This window comes from Caenorhabditis briggsae, assembly GCF_000004555.2.
Source record: "Caenorhabditis briggsae complete genome, chrX, whole genome shotgun sequence".
Lineage (NCBI taxonomy): Eukaryota > Metazoa > Nematoda > Chromadorea > Rhabditida > Rhabditidae > Caenorhabditis > Caenorhabditis briggsae.
The window spans coordinates 9,110,791-9,117,966 of record NC_013491.2 but is presented as its reverse complement, the minus strand read 5'-3'; positions in this window follow the sequence as shown (position 1 = coordinate 9,117,966).

Here is a 7,176-nt window from a genome sequence, read left to right as displayed (position 1 = left end):
TCTTTGTTTTTTCTATTTTCTTCTCATGATGCTTCTCTAGACTAGGACTCCCGGTTTGGTGTTGTTTTTCATTGGTTTAGTTTCTAAAACAAACGTGTTTCTAGAAGACAACCGAAGTTAGTTTTTTTTCTTTTTTTTATTCTAGGAGATTACATTCCTTCTGACGTTTCAAAATGGTCCCGACTTAGATTTTGCAGTCAAAAATAGACCAAACGGAGATTCTTTGAAGAATCAAAGTTTTCCTGGACTCTGCCTTTGTTACTTAAGTGAATGACGTAAAATACATGCTCAATTAGTCCGGAAATGAAGAAGATTACTGGTCACCAGCTGCAAAAACCTGGAGATGTGTTGAATTATTTGATAATTGAGAAAAAATTACTATTAACAGTTTGGAAACAGGCCTAAAACATATATAGAATATTCTTAAAATCGAATTCACAAAAGAAATGCTTCTCTGGGAAAAATGAATCTTGAAACCAGAAATTCTCAGAATTTCACAAAATCAGAATCTCTAAATCTTTTATTATCAGAGCCATAAAATTCCAATTCCAGGAATTCAGAACCTCAGAATTTCGAATATCGGAATCTCAAAATCTCAGAATCTCAGAATTTCAGAATCTCAGAATCCCAGGTTCTCAGAATCTTAGAATCTCAGAATCTGAAAATCTCAGAATCTAAGATTTTTCTAAATTTCCACTAGCCAACTATTATGTTTTCTACATTTTTTTTTAGAAACTGTCTTCAATTTCACTATTTTCTGCAAATTATCGCCTTAAATCTCACTTTGCCAACAAAAAAAAAGGATTTAATTAAAAATCCAAATTACCGTTATTCTCAACTGTCCATATGTTTTATTCTCAAAAATCAAAACTTTTCAGAAAATGGCTCTAGCGAGGGAAAAATCTATTTTATTCTGTAAGGTTGTTTTCTAGTTTTCAATTAATGATCTATTCTAGAAACTGAAAATAACATCGAAAGCCAAATTCGCAAGGACACTCTCTAAAAAACGATAAACTCAGAAAAAAGGAATAAAGGCAATAAATAACAATTACATGCAAATTACACTCAAAATCAGAATTTGGGAATTTCGAATTTTCAGAATCTCTGCATCTCTGCAGATCCGAGTTCCAGAATCTCACAATCCCATTTTTTTTTAAATTCAGAGAACTGTAATTTTTCTGCATTTTTCTATTTTTTTTTTTCGGTTTCGAAATAATTTTGAATTTCCACTGTAACTTTCAGTGTTTTTTTTCAAATTTTGTAGTCAAAAAAAAAATAGTTTCAAAAAAATTACCTAAGCCACGGAGTCAGTTGATTTTTTTTCTATAAAATTATGTTCTAGTTCCTAATTTATGATCTGTTCTGAAAGCTGAAAAACGGAGCAGATAAATTCGCAAGGACATTTGCCGAAAAAAACTAATACTCGGAAAAAAATTACAATTACATGCAAATTACTTGATGGGATAAGTGCGGAAACCGTTGCTCTTCTTGGTCGGAATGTTTTTTTTTGAGTGAGAGAGGGAAAATCAGAATAAAAAAGATCACAGACCAAAAAATGAGATTTTCAGGTGGACTGAAAAGTGTTTTCATACCACTTTTCGCGCCCCATGACTAACATTTAAAATCACTTTGGGTTTCGAAAAGGCTGTATTTTGAAATGAAAACAAGAGAAAAACAATCTCAAAGAATACAGACAATAGGGCAATGGGTCATGAGGGAAAAAGGGCGGGAAAGGAAAAATAATGGTTTTGAAATTGCCACGTAGTCAATACATCTTCATTTTGCAAACGAATAGTTACTGAGAAGACGTTGTGCAAACTCGATAAGGAAACAAAAGAAGAGAAGAAGTGGAAAAAGAGGAATAGAGTGCTGCGTCCGTGCATTTGGACACTATGATTAGGTGTATTGTCGTAATTAACCGGAACCCCTTCAAGGCAACATAGCTCAACCCGATTTTCGAACAACGCTTTTTCTTTTTCTTCTTCTTCTTTTTTCTAACTTCCCATTTACTTTCCGTATTTTATTTTTTTTGCAAAAAGATATGACGTAAAAGGCGGAAAATAAAATGCATAGGGGTCGCACGAAAGACAAAATAAAATAGAAATAGTTGGAAATGACAGGCTTCGGAATTGATGCCAATTGTCTCCTTTTTTCCTCCCACCCTCCTCTACCAAACAGTTTCGGATGCTTGGACAGTTTGACGGAAATGGATGACACTTTTCTTTTCCAAAAATTGAGGGGTTGCCAACGAAAAAAAAATTTCCAGCTTGGAAAGAAAATTTCGAGTGTAGAGAGACGAGGTTCTGTGGGAAGATGTCGAGTGGAAACCATGGAAAATGTTGGGAGGGAGGAGAAAAAGAGGGTGCTTGAGACAGAGAAAAGAGCTTGAGCCATAAAGTTTTGTTTTAGATTAGTCCAAAAGAATATGAGGCAAGGGGTTTGTGAAAAATACATGGGCGATGCTTGTGTCGGAGCTAATTATCATCGATTTTCGAGGAATTTGGGGAATTTGAAAAAGTTTTTCAAGCGAAAAATTCTCTAAAATTTGAAAAGTTCATGAAAAACCAAGGGACGTAACGATTAAAATATTCTGATAACAAGAATAGAGACAATACAGAAAACATTTGAGGGGGGGGGGTACGGTATTTCGGATTCCGAACATTTAAAAAATTTCGAACTTTTTGGAAAATCAAGGCTCTAAAAATAATGGAACTAAAATAATACTGTGTTTTCAAAGTCACAAGATGAACGCTTTGTATTGAATCACATAAAATTATTTTGAGTCATTTCTGCGAAATTTCGAGATTCAATTTCAAAATAATCAGAACAGAATTCCGGAACATACTCAATATTTTCGAAATTCCGTCATTCTGCAAATTTTAAAATTCTAAAAATAAACTCCGAAATTCGCGGAACACATGTTTTGAAATTTTTGGAAATTCCAAGCTTCCAAAAAAATTCACTACGCACACCTGATATTTTTTTAGTTTAATTTCTAATCACAGGCTATACAGTTATCAAAACCAAGAAATTCAATGTTTCAATTTTTCCAAAATCTACGAAGAAAAACATAATTTGTTTGTCTGTCAATTTTGTAAACTTCAATTCATTCCTAAACGTTGATATCGAAATATTGGATTTAAACTTGGAGTCTGAAACCTTTTTGACCAGATAAATTTTTTTACAATATGAAAAAAAATGACGATAGGTGGATATTTGAAAGAATAGATCAAAAACTATCAAATCATATTTTTCTTCGTGATCCAATGTCCTTTATTCAGAAACTACAATTGACCCTAGGTTCCAATGGACTCTCAATAAACACATGCCTTCTATGGTGACGTAAACTCCCTTAGAACTCATGAGAAATCATAATAAAGAATTATGTTTGGGAAAAAAGTAAAGTTGTAGTAATCAACGCGACAATATCGCGTCTTCATCTAAAAAGTGCTGACGTGATCGAGTCGGTGCGACGTCGAAAAACTTCTGAGAGGTGGTGTGGACTACGTGGGTTGGGTGGGATCAAATGGAAGGGAAGAAAGCACACTCACACACACACACATAGTGGCACTCACACGAGGTGGTGATGTATCTGAATTTATGATGATAACGCTCGACTGATGGATAATGGTCCCGAGGTGACTGCGGTGTGAAAAAAGTGACGGGAAGTGAGAAAATTCTGATTTTAGTATATATTTTTTGAACAAAAAAGTATTATTTTCCATGTTCCTTTTTTTTCAGAAATGAGAGATATCATCACATGGTTTCAAAAATTCAAATTGTTCTAGAAATGAAAAAAAAAGAACTGCAAAAAAAAGATTTTTACGTATAAACATTGAAAGGATAGCTACTCTTGAAATGATAGCAACAATGAATTTTTATACTCTAGAGTTTTCTAGAACATCTAAACTACAATCACGACAGATGGTGAAGGTTTATGATCATCGAGAACGACTCCGTAGTGATGACACGCCTCTGTCTACAGCTGTCACAAAAAATTGAAATAAACGATTAGTTGTATTAAAAACAAAAAAAAATACAGTAGCGATAACAGTCTCTGGAGAAACTTCCGAGAAAACGTTTATTTCGCATTTCTCAGTTTTATAGGAATCACAAAAATAGGAGTTTTCAGGGAAAAACACGTCGTCGCATATTCAATTTTTTCTTCTTTTACTGATGTTTTCGACAGACACATTCTGCGGCATCTTGAAAAGGAGAGGAGAAATGAAAAATGGTCCCGACAAATTTGATCCTTTAAGTTGGTTTTGGTATCTTATTTTGGTTCTGTTTTCCTAGAAAAAATTGGTTAGCGCTTAGGGAAAGAAGGGAACTCTTTCTAATAAAAAAGTTATGAAGAAGTGCTAATATCACATGTATGATATTTTTTGCAGGAAGACAATAAGATGAGAAACATGAACAAGTGCTTGTTCAAAGGAATGAATGTAAAATTATGTTTTTAAAGTGATGCAGGCTTTCAAACCGGAAATGAGTCATAACTTGAGATAATGTTCAAATTTTAAATTTTTAGGGTAATTCCAATTGAAAAAAATTTTAAGAAACAAAATTAGATTCAAACACAAAAATTGATATTTACCTAATTTTTGATAAATACAAAAGTTTTCACACCACAAAAACCAATTTCAGTAAACAAGAAAAAACATAAAAAACAATTTTCAGAAAAACAAAGTCAATTTTTTTTCAATATCTCTCTCGCATGTTTCAATATCTTTGCTGCTATATGAAAGTTGCTCTATATTATCAATGCTTACGTATATTGAAAAAAATTCGTCAGGAATGTGATAGCACGTGGTTGGTTCTAGTATGAATTTTTCAATAACAGGGAGAAACAGGATTTTTTAAAAGTAAGGAAGAGAGAAACCGATGGATGGCAGAGTGGAAATCTAACAAATCAGAAAAATAGCTTTTCAGGTTATTTGAATACGATTTCAAGTTTCAGAAAAATAATAAACTTATTCCACAACCTTTATAAGGGTCCTATAGATAAGGGTCCTATAGATATTTTGTCACCTCTTCTAAAAATTCTTCTGACGTTGTGCAATCCTCTCACACCAATCTTGAATAGGAATCTTTAATTTTCCACAGGTTTTTTCTTATACTGTCATACTTTTTGAATCAAGGGCTGGCTTGGAATAATTTATTTTACAAAATCGTTTTACCGTGTTTTCTCTAGCAAAAGCCCGCCGAAACCGGCAATTTTTAGCTCAACTATCTCGATTTCTGTGAAAGATATCAAACTTTATCTACTCAAAAAATATTGATCATAATATAACCAATATTTTATCAGCTGCAAAACGTTTGATATCTTTCAGAGGAATCGAGATAATTGAGCTCAAAGTTGAACGTTTCTGTGGGTTTCTGTGAGAGGAAATACCGTGAAAATTTATTGAACGCAGATAATTGAAACCTGAAAAAGGCCTCTGTCAAATATGCATATGATGATAACCTAAATTTGTAGTCTCTCAATGTTTTTTCTCTCATGCTCCCTTTCCTTTCTTCCATTCTACAAATCCTCAAAACAATTCCTTCCTTCCGTATACACGCAAACAACCTTGGGGAATGTTTTCCATTGTTTCTATTCATCGCACGAGATTCCGGTAACAAACACTGATATGCTTGGTCCCTGTGTCGAACAATAACTTGCAGAGAGTAATTCTTGTTACAACAAGACAAATTTGAATAGTTACTCGTTGCGTCGACCATTGTTCCCCATCTTCGCTGATTCACTTTTTTGGCATTCACACCAACCGTTTTTTGCGAGTTTACTCAGGTCTTCTGTCCACTACTCGTACTTGTATTGTCCGAATTTTTGTGTAAAGAAGCAATGTGTTTGAAAATTGTACTTTTTTTTGTATTTGATGACTTTAGAACATTTTGGCCTGTTTTGTATGTAGACACTGGACATAGTTAGTTTAAGATAAGATCAACCATGCAAAGGTTATTGTAAGATCAGATAAGGGTGGAAAGTATTGAAGTAATGGTCACGGACTTAAATTTAAAAAAAGAAAGTGAAAACAACGTAAAAACAAAATAAAAATTATGACTTGAAAAAACGAAAACTTTGTTATAAGAGTACCTGGTAGTTTTTTTGAAGGGTGCTTCGGAAAAAAGGAAAAATTGAAACTTACTATCAATATAACGTATAACATAACTTATGAAAACAGTCTAATTGAATGGCCCCTCAACGTCAACTTTGTCCCGATTCATCTCTGTTCCCGTGAAAATATCAAAATGTCATCAACTTACAAAATGTTTGTAATTTTATCTACCGTATTTTGCCAGCTGACAACTTTCTGATATTTTTGAGACGAACCGAGATAAATTGGCTCAAAGCTGGCTGTAAGAATAATATCCTGTTAGAGTGTCTACGTTATATGACTTTCAAAATTCAGAACAAAATTTTCTTGAAATTTCGTATGTAAAAGCTCCTCAAATAGTGAAACTGTTCAGCTCGTTATTGGAAGCATACTGAAACTCCAAAAAAAAATCCCTCCCATCCATAAAGGATTTAAAAAAATTGTGTAATTCTCAAAATAATTTTTTTCTAAACTTCAAGATTCAGATGTGAGATTTAATTTTCATAATCAGTTCTACGAATAACACTGAAAAGTCAACAACCAAAATTCGAGACTTCCAAATAGCTAGTACACTCGCTCCCACATACTAATTTTGAAAGTTGAATATTTGTGAATTTTCCCATCCCGAACCTGAGACAGTATCTTCCGAGTACTCTACCAAATTATGCAACATCTCCGAAAGTATTTGCATTGATGAGTACTATCAAAGATGATTAAGTGGTTGAACATCAATCGGATTGAATAAATATCATAATCACGCAATACCGTCAATCGGTCACTCCTCCTCCAACCACTTTGGTCGGTGTCTCATCAAAAGACAGTTACGTTTTGGATGCGAAAGGCGGCATGCGAAGGCCGCCTTGACAAATTTACAGCAGTGGGGGTTCAAAAACTTGTGTGCGGCAGATGATTATATCGTCTTCGTTTCGTGTGCACACCGCCCTCAAATCCCATTGCGCAATTCGACATGCTAGTTTAGTCTATTGTGAACATGCTAGTTTGAAGGTTACTTGTCGGATATTGACTTATAAGAATGTCTTTGAAGGTCTTTGTGTTTTTCTTACCCGCTCGTTAGGGTGAG